Here is a 10,473-nt window from a genome sequence, read left to right as displayed (position 1 = left end):
GAAAGAAGTAAAATGTAAGATGGTCTTTATGCTATTCACAAGATCTCAGTTTTCTCTGAGGAACAGTATATGTTCAAGAATGAATGTTGTTCACCTCAGAAGTGCAGCACCTGGTCTGAATTAATGATTTTCATAGGCCTCCTTAGAGCTCGAGAATGTGAGGAGGTTGTCTCCAAGGAAGGGGAGGGCAGAAAAGGTGAGTGGTACTATGGACCCCTCTGCCTCAACCAGAGAATCTCTGCTTTAAACACTTTCATAAATTCAACCTCTGTTGAAGATATTTTGAAAGAAAAGAGCTAGAAAATTATTGACGACTCAGCTTCTTACCAACTGAGCCCAAGTTTTATATTCAGGAATCTGGTCCACAAATACAAGGTGCTGTTAAGTTGATGAATATCACATTTCATTAGATGATTATGTAGTCTCTCTCTATTATCAGAATAGATTTCTGTTCATTAATGATAAGTAGTGCCTGATGTAACTAAATTAGGTAGATTAATAAAGGGTATTAGTAATTTTATGGTTTAATAAATAATACATATTTTAAAAATTAAGACTAATACACCACAAAATGCACTCTATTTTCATTATTATATTTAAAACTTATATATTCTGTGAATTAGTAACTGTAACTAACAGTGCAGTCCTGACTTTTATTTTATGATCTTTGATAAATGACCAAATATTAACTTGATTTCTATGAGACTATTTGTATCTAGAAGTCAATCAAATAATTAGCCATATTTTCTACATTTCAAGTCTGAAAATAAGGTTTGGGGTAGGCCCACGCTTTACAGGTAGCATAATTTTACCATTCTCTAAATTCTAGTAATAGTTGCCACTGTTTTTTAAATTAATTTCTTCAGTTTCTCTCTTTACCTCTCTATTGACAACCCCAGTGTTCAAGTTAAAATCTTAAAGTGAAAATCAAATACTTAATTGATTTATACCAGTCTGTGAGTGTGTGCTAATTTTGACAGGAGAAAATATGATTCCTTTTTATATTAAGGGTGTACCAGATTGGAATTTGCTTGCTTTAGTTAGCAACTATGACTATAAAATGAAGATTTTTCCATCAGTCATAAATATCCTCATTGTAAAACAGTCTTTTTAAAACCTGAAATTTCCGTATGGTATATTTGATTTGGCTAAAAAGAATTTTATCCCCCCTTTATGTCTTTTCATTTTTATGCGTATTTAAGACATTTTAGCTCATCTGTCATGATTTAGACATAGTCATACTGGAATCACTTAATGTTAGTTTCTTGTGTTATTTTGTCAAATGCTCAAATTCTCTATTTTAGACGTACTTTATACATTGGAGATAATTTAGTTTATAAAGAATTGTAGAATGTTTCTGATTTTAAAATTGGACTCAAAGTCTGTGTTTATATTTTATTTATGTTTTGTTTTTTTAAATATATTTTTATTGATTTCAGAGAGGGAGGGAGAGGGAGAGAGAAACATCAATGATGAGAGAGAATTATTGTTCAGCTACCTCCTGCACACCCCCACACTGAGGATCAAGCCCACAGCTAAGGCATGGGCCCTGACTGGAAAACGAACCTTGACCTCCTAGTTCATAGGTCTATGCTCAACTACTGAGCCACACTGGCCAGACAAAATTCTGTGTTTTATTATTAAAGAAAAATTTGTAGAATAATTTAGATGAATAAAGTATTTTTAAATATTGATTTCCTACATATCAATCAAAACGTGAAATGCTGCTCTCTTTCCGTTTGTCAGAGTGAACACATTATTAGATGGACTAAATAGTCATGAAATCGCCCCAGCCAGTTTTGCTCAGTGGATATAGAGCATCGGACTGCGGACTGAAGGGTTCAGGGTTTGATTCCTGTCAGGGGCACATGCCCGGGTTGCACAGGAGGCAGCCAATCAATGATTCTCTCTCATCATTGATGTTTCTATCTCTCTCTCTCTCCCTTCCTCTCTGAAATCAATAAAAATATATATTTAAAAAATCATGAATTCATCATTTGAATTTTTCCTTTTAATGTTTACCCTCTTCTGGGGGAAGGGAGAAAGTGTATATATTCCAATGATGAAAAATTCCTAGTAGTTTGGAAAATAAATGATTTTCTAATACAACAGTCGAATGTGTTTTTCTTTATTTTACAAAATATAACTATTTTCAATGCTTTCTTTACACAGCAATGGAGAGTCAGTAAATAAAGTAAAATACTAGATACTTCAAAGAATTATGTGTTTTATTTTGGCATACAATCAGAAAACCTATTTAACTTTTGATTATAAATCTTCCTAGATTAATGCAAAAGACTATTCAATATATATTTGATGGTTGAATGACATTTTTTAGAACTTAAAATTTTTGTTTATATATAATATTACTATGGAAGTTGAAATATAAAGAGTAAATAAGAGTTGACTGTGCATGTAGAAAGCACAGACACAAGTTTGCAATAGGTTCATCTTTTTTTTCTTAAATTGTGATATGTAAATTTCAGACTTAAATTTTATAAGTTTTATTTATGGCTCTTAAGAAATTAATGAAGTCAGTTTTAAACAAACAAAAAATTGATGTGCTATTAACTTGCCACAAAACATTTAAACTACTATAGGAAACAGACTTGGAATTTTTCTGCTGTCTTTCTGGGTATAGTTTAAGACCTTGCAGCTTTCGAGTCCTGAAAGGCAAGAACATATAATTTAAGGCATTTCAGAATGACCAAGCATTTTGATATAATTTTAGATGTTCTAAGTTGGAAGAAACTGAGATCCCATATGGGAAACCTATAAGGTGGGAAAGCTAATAAGATTTTAGGTAATCCATTGAACTACTTGGCAGTCTTAAAATTCTGAAAGCTTATCCAGAAGACCTCTTTAATTGCTTTAAGAAAAAAGTATTACCTGCTGAGATAGTTTTCTATGCTCATATAAATATATGTAGGATATGTCAAATTATAGAATCATCACCTTTTCAAGCAGAAATGCCTTATTTGATCACTATGGGAAAATAATAGCTTGCGATAATTATGAATAAAATATTAGTTTTTAATTGGATATGTTTAATGATACTGTATGTAAACTTTTTAATGCTAATTTTAAAATCTTAAATGGAAAATGCTTACAGTTGGGAGTCAGAAAAACACTACGTTCAAACGCTGGCTAGTTTAATTAGTAATCATCCTATGCCTCTTTTTCCTCATTTGTTAAAGATTGTTTTAAAGATAAGAGATAATGAAGGCACCTAAACATGATCTGATATATAGCAGGCACTTGATAAATAGATGCTAAATCTTAGTAACTTTAATCAAATTACGTGAAAAGTCTTATGTGAAAATGGCTTTCATTGTAAGAATTCTTATTTTTTACTTTTAATTTATTGATTTTTAAATTTACAATGCTTCAGAATAACAAGGTTTGAAATCCCCAAATCTATTATATGTAGTGTGGTTCTTGGCTTTCAGTAGCCCTCACTTTCATATATTATGCATTGACACTTCTAAGCCTCCTTTTATATGCAAAATTCCGTCTTTTGTACATCACCAGACAAACTGATTTAGAATTATCACTTGGTTGCACTAATTGCTGCCACTGGGATAAAGGGCCAGACATCCATCAGGCCTTTATGGTCTTACCTTGACCATACTACCCACTTCACCTTTCCTCTAAGCCAGGGGCTTCTCCTGTCAGCCATCAAAGGCCAGAATCTTGCTTATTTACAAGAGAATAGCTATCTCAGGGATGTGTCACCTCACTTTTCCCAACCTGTCTTTCCAACCCAAAATCACCTCCAATTTCATTCATCTTTCTTTATGGTACCCCACAAGTGGTAAATACTGGTCTGGAAGTAGACAGCTGGTTGAAACCCTCACCAAGGGTTTTTGGGTCATAACCAATATAGGCCTCCACCTTTGATTTGGTGCTGGTGGAAGAAAATCCCTCCTCCACTGTGATAGATGTGTGGTGAGTTCTGAAGCTGCAAACTTTAAAGATTGAAGGCTGCCCAAATATCTGCGCTTTCCTGCATGGATGGATTAGGAAAGGAGCAGGGACCCTGGAGAAGAAATAGTTGATTTTTAATCTGGGAAATGGCAGTTCCTTTTTCTTTTAGCTTGGCCCTTTTATTTACTCACTGAAATGTGGTGTTTACAGATGTAGCATTTGTAGATGTCTTAAAGTCTGGCAGCATAGCTTAATGGCTACGTGTCTAGGATCAGGAGATAGAAGGCCTGTGTTCAAATCCTGATTCCTGTTGTCTTATGTGTGACTTGAAGTAAATGTCAGGTTCTCTTAAATCTCAGTCTCTTTATTTATAAAGTGAAGTAATAATAGTACCTCATAGAATTATCAAGTTTAAATAAAATTACCCATACAAAGTTAAAACTTAGTCCAGTATCTGGTATATGGTGAACATGCCATAAATTTTAGCTTTCTTCCCCCTTCTGGTCACTCTGGAATTATAGGACCTCTGCCCTCTTCTTTCAAACCTAACATAAAATTGTTGTACATAACACAGGATTTTATATAAATGAAGGGTAAAAACCCAAGCAAGACTTTGATATTCATATCTGATTACAAAGAGTATATTCAGCCATTTCCCATCCACAGGAATTTCTTACTGCTGTTTTGGTTTCTGTGCTCTGTATCAACATGTATGTGGCTGGGCCTGTCTCTGTAGGACCAGTGTGGTTTCCGAAGTGCGATCTGCATGATGACTTCATGGGCTACAAAGACAACCTCTTAAATCTTTAAGACATGTCTATTTTATGTGTGTCTAATACAAAATACAACTAGTATATTCAGTAAGTGATTTCATGGATATTTTTTAGGGTAAGGTAAGAGTGACTATTAAAGAACAAGCCAAATTAAAGAAAAATGTTAAGGATAGAATGCTAAACTAATGTGACAAAAAATTGCTAAGCTGGTACTTCAGTGTCTGAAGTTTAGAACTCTCTACTTTAGATCCTCTTTCCCATATCTGTTCAGGATTCCAAAACTCTATCCCAGAAGCCCAATAAAACAGATGAAATCTTTTTAAAAAATCTTTATTGTTGAAAGTATTACCGGTGTTCCCTTTTTCCCCTCATTGACCCCCACCGTCCCACTCCCACCCCTCCCTAGGCCTTCAGCAAACAGATGAAATCTTTTACCTAAACCTTTCATCTCCCCAATACTCAGGATCACTCCTTATGGGTTCCAGATTTTTCTAAACAAAGGAATAGGAACTCTTATTATCCTAGGACAATTAGCTCAATGGCAGCTAGCTTTAAAATTTTTTAAATTTGGGAAATAATATTGTTTCTTATATTATAATTTTTAAATCCATGTACTTTGGATCATTATAATCTACCTGAATTCAAACTTTTATTTTGTCTGTTTTAAGTAAGTCTAATATTGTTTAATATTAAGTTAAACAACTATATATTGTTTTACTTAATATTATTGAGTTCACCAGTGTCAGTTGTTTGTTCTTTTCTTAAAAAATGTGTGTGTGTGTTTTTGCCCTAGCTGGTTTGACTCGGAACATAGAGCATTGGCCTGCGGACTGAAGGGTCCCGGGTTCGATTCCGGTCAAGGGCACATGCCCTGGTTGTGGGCTCAATCCCCAGTGGGGGGTGTGCAGGAGGCAGCCAATCAATGATTCTCTCTTATCATTGATGTTTCTATCTCTCTCTCCCTCTTCCTTCCTCTGTTAAATCAATAAAAATATATTAAAAATGTTTTTATTGATTTGAGAGAAAGAAGGGGAGAGAGAGAGAAACATCAATGTAAGAGAGAGAGGAAACGAGAGAGATTTGTTGTTTCAATTTGTTGTTTCACTTATTTATGCATTCACTGGTTAACTCTTGTGTGTGCCCTGACCAGGAATTGAACCCATAACCCTGGTGCTTAGAGACGGCACTCCAACCAACTGAGCCACCTGGGTAAGGCTAAATTAATTTTTGTAAAATCATTTTTAAAACTGATCTGAGAGAGAGTGAGAGAGAGGCATCAATCCGTTGCCTCCCACATAGAGAGATAGAGAGAGAGAGAGAGAGAGAGAGAAACATTAATGATGAGAGAGAATCACTGATTGGCTGCTTCCTGCATGGCCCATCTGGGGATCGAGCCAGCAACCCTGGCATGTGCCCTGAATCGAACTGTGAACTCCTGGTTCATAGATCAACACTCAACCACTGAGCCACGCCAGCCGGGCTCATTTCTTTATTTTTCAATTGCAGTTGACATACAGTATTAGATTAGTTTCAGGTGTACACCCCAATGATTAGACATTATATAATTTACTAGGTGGCTATCCCAATAAATCTCATACCCATCTGACACCTTACATAGTTATTAAAATATTATTAACTATCTTCCCTATGCTATATTTTACATCCCCATGACTATCCTGTTATTTCCAATTTGTACTTCTTAATCCCTTCACCTTTTTCACTCAACCCTCCAATCCCCTACCATCTGGCAACCATCAAACTGTTTTCTTTATATTTGAGTCTGTTTCTGTTCTGCTTATTTGTTTATTTTATTTTTTAGCTTCAATTGTTGATAGATTTGTATTTACTGCCATTTTATTCAGATTTTTTATCTTTTCTTTTCTTCTTAAAGAAGACCCTTTAGTATTGCATGTAATACTAGTTTGGTGGTGATGAACTCCTTCAGCTTCTTTATATCTTGAGTACACTTGAAGTTTTCCCCGAGGCTCCTTACTCTTACCTCATTTTTTAAATAATTTTTTCTTTTTGCTGTTCTGATAGGGTGTTTTTGCTTCCTTATATTCTAAATCACTCTTTTGATTCTCTGCTTTATCTTCTCTACTGTGGTATCCCTGTAATGTGTTCTTCATTTTAGTTAATGTTTTCTTCATTTCTCACTGGTTCTTTTTTATGCTTTCCATGTCATTTTTATGCTGTTGAAGTTCTCTTAAGTTCATCTACTCTTCCCCTAAGTTCATTGAGAATTTTTATAACCAGAGTTTTGAACTCTGCATCTAGTAGATTGCTTATCTCCATTTTGTTTAGTTCTTTTTCTGGAGTTTTGTTCAGTTCTTTCATTTGGGATATGTTTGTCTCCTCATTTTGGTGGCCTCCCTGTGTTTGTGTGTATTTGGTAGAGCTACTATGTCTCCCAAGCTTGGTAGTGTGGCCTCAATGTAGTGGTGTCCTTTAGAGTCCAATGGCAGAGCCTCCCCTTTCAACTAAGTTGGACACTCTAGGTGTGCCCCTGTGTATACCCTCTGTTGTAGTTGAGCCTTCAACTAGTTGTTGTTGGCAGGTCAATGGAAGGGATTTACCCCAGAGTATCAGCTGTGTAAGGGTTGACCCCATGGAGCGGGACTCCTCAGAGGAGGCCTCCACACCTGAGATATCCCTCCCAATTTTTACCCACCACACATGGGTGTAGAACTAGCCCATTCTGCCATCTTCACCCCTCCTACCAGTCTCTACTAGTATATGTGACTACTTCTTTATATTCTTAGTTGTGGGACTTCCAGTTAAGTGGTTCTGAATAATGGTTGTTCTGTAGGTTAGTTGTATTTTTGATATGGTTGTGGGAAGATGCATTTACCTCCACTACCATCTTGACCTGAAGCCTTAAGTTAATTTTTAAATATAAATTAGATCCTAAAATTTTGACACTTGAGCAGGTACTTAAATTTGCTCTGTTTATTAGATGGAATTTTTTTTTCTGTGATAAGTAGAATTGTCTTTACAACTATTGTATGAAAGCATGTTAGTATGAGTAAATGTACAGTTTGGGCATAATTTCTTACTCTGTGGGAAGCATAAATTTCGTTCCCAATTAATGAAAATTATACAAGTAGGATTGATCCAAAGAATGGAGTAGTTCTAAAATAATTAGTTTTGGGGGGAACAGTCATATATCTTATTATGAAGAGTTTATTTAATAAACTAAGGGCTTTATTTTATATTTTTAAAGATGTGTACGTCATTTTTAAAACATCTTTGATGTCATTTATTTGTAAAAAAAGTTTTCTTCAGAGATTATCAAGGAATTGATTAAACAAACTCATGAATTAATCTTGCCTTTCTACATACACACAAATAGGTATGGCCTCTGATTTTCAAAAATCTTAGGAAACCTTATATGAAGTGTATAGACCCATGGACATGAATTAAAAGTTAATTTTTGTGTTAATCTAAATGTCTACATAGATATATTTGTAACATATATGCATTTAGTGGTGCTACTGGGAATGGTAGACCCTTCTCCCATGTGCTAAATTTTATTGATGTGCATTCCAAAGCTCACAGAACACACTTTCAGAAGCCTATTTGTCAATATTTTGTATTTTATACAACAGTTTTTCTTTCTACACTTGCTGTTGCTAAAATGACATACATCCTGGTATTTAGATAAGGACTATATGAAGAAACCGGTATTTTGGCTCTTTCAACATTTTGAAAATTGTCATGTAAACATATTTTAGTATGTGCTAAATTTATGGTAACTCTGGTTACTACAATATGTTTATGTATGTGGATATAAATAGCATTTTAGTAAAAATATGTGTACATATATTGAGCCTCTGCTCTGAGAATAGTACAGCTGTCATTTTTATAGACCTTTTACCCTGACTTGTCCCTACAACCTAAGGACTTTACTCTTAATCCCTTGTCCTACTGTAAATTTATTGGGTAAAATAAGCAAAGGTAACACCTCTTTATAAAACTTGGAAAACCTCTGTTAGGATTAAATTATCCTGATTAAATGAGCCCATAATGAAATGCAGAGATTTCCTGACCCTGTACTTCAGAGTTATCAGCCATTAATGGTTTGTCTATGAAATCCCAGCCTTTCACTTAACTATTTCTAAAGAGAGAAAATAAAACTAGTCACTTAATATTCTTAGGCTACCCTTATGTGGCTTCCTTTCTCCTGCATAGTCACTCTCAGAAGTTTCCTAGTCTGCAATTGAGGAATTTTTAGCTAGTAGAATTTCAGGTAGTGTGTGAAAGAGATTTGCAGGCAACAAGGTCAATTTTTAGAAAGTATGTTACCCAGTCTATTTAGCATAATTTTGGCCCAGGAGTGAGAAGAGAAAGCAGTATTTTGTAGATTTCTGTCTTTGACTGGGCTGATCATTGTTAGGCCAAATTTCTCCCTCATCATTATTCACCAACTAGAAGCCTAGTGGACCAAATTCATGCCTGGGGTGGGGAAGGGACAGGTCCCTCAGCCCAGCCTGCACCCTCTCCAATCTGGGATCCCTCTCGCAATCCGGGACCACTGGCTCCTAACCACTCACCTGCCTGCCTGCCTGCCTGATCGCCCCTAATCACTCTCCCCTGCCAGCCTGGTCACCCCTGACCACTCTGCCTGCCTGCCTGATCTCCCCTATCCACTTCTGCCTCTGCCCTGCCACCGTGGCTTGAAGGACGTCTGGAAGACATCCGATCTATCTAGTCTAATTAGCTTATTACCCTTTTATTAGTGTAGATGTTTTCTCTGTTTCAGCTTGCATACTCTGGAGTAGGCAGGCACAACTATTAACTATTGGGAAGTAGAAAGCATACCTGGTGCCCTAGGCTCAAAGTTTAATGAAAAGGGAACATATTTTGAAACCACCATTTTGACAAACCTACTTTGAAGCATATAATTAAGACTTTCTGAAAACAGAAGAAAATACTAAATAGTTTTATGCCTTTCCTATGAACTTAGATACTAATCAACAGTTTAGTATTGAGAAATTTAAGCAACAGGCATTCTTGTCCCATCCCTGACCCCTTTCCACTTTTTTCTTACTGCTCTCTCTGCTTTCGTGTTTTCTACATTGCTACTATCCTGATATTGATCTCATCTGAAGCACCACACCCAAAATGCACCAGTTTTTGTCCCTCGTAATTTAGATTACCTTGAGATGGGCCACAGAGTCCAACCCACCACTTGATTCCTTTCTTTGCCAATGTACTATGGGGACAGGGTGGCTGCAGAGTCTTGTGGTTGGTTAAGACTTATGAGGGGCCCTAAATATCAATTCCCTTGGGCAGTAGCACCTTTAATATATTTATTCTTGCAGAGTTTGAGGGAATGGAACACTGTCAATTATTAAAATGTCTTCATTGGCCACTAGTGCCCTACAGATTAATTGGTTGCTTTTTTTCTGCACACAGTATCTATAAATATTTCACCAAAATTAATTTTACATCTTATGATAGGAAACTAAAGTTTTTGCAGTCATATAAAAATTGCCTAATTTTAAGTGGAATCTATTTTTTTCCTGTTAATTCTTTTACCACATGAGAAGGTGTATAATATCAAAGAGACAATCTACACTAATAAAAGAGAAAAATGGTAATTGGCATATGACGCTACCCTTTTCATTGGCTAATCAGGGCTATATGCAAATTAACTGCCAACTCAGATGGCAGTTAACTGACAACAAAGATGGAGGTTAATTTGCATATGTAGGCATAATGCAGGGAGGCGAAAGGGAAAGCAGGAAGAAGCCCCCTGCCACTGACAGTG

At 35.7% G+C, this 10,473-nt stretch overlaps 1 protein-coding gene across 1 annotated transcript in view; it reads left to right on the top strand.

Annotated features, from left to right (window-relative positions):
- Nucleotides 1–10,473, top strand: part of NDUFAF2 (NADH:ubiquinone oxidoreductase complex assembly factor 2) — a 114,528-nt gene that overhangs the window by 66,274 nt on the left and 37,781 nt on the right. The gene's annotated exons all lie outside the window — the stretch shown is intronic.

This window comes from Myotis davidii, unplaced genomic scaffold, assembly GCF_000327345.1.
Source record: "Myotis davidii unplaced genomic scaffold, ASM32734v1 scaffold135, whole genome shotgun sequence".
NCBI lineage: Eukaryota > Metazoa > Chordata > Mammalia > Chiroptera > Vespertilionidae > Myotis > Myotis davidii.
Note: the sequence above shows the minus strand (reverse complement) of the source record. Positions and strands in the feature narration are given on the sequence as shown.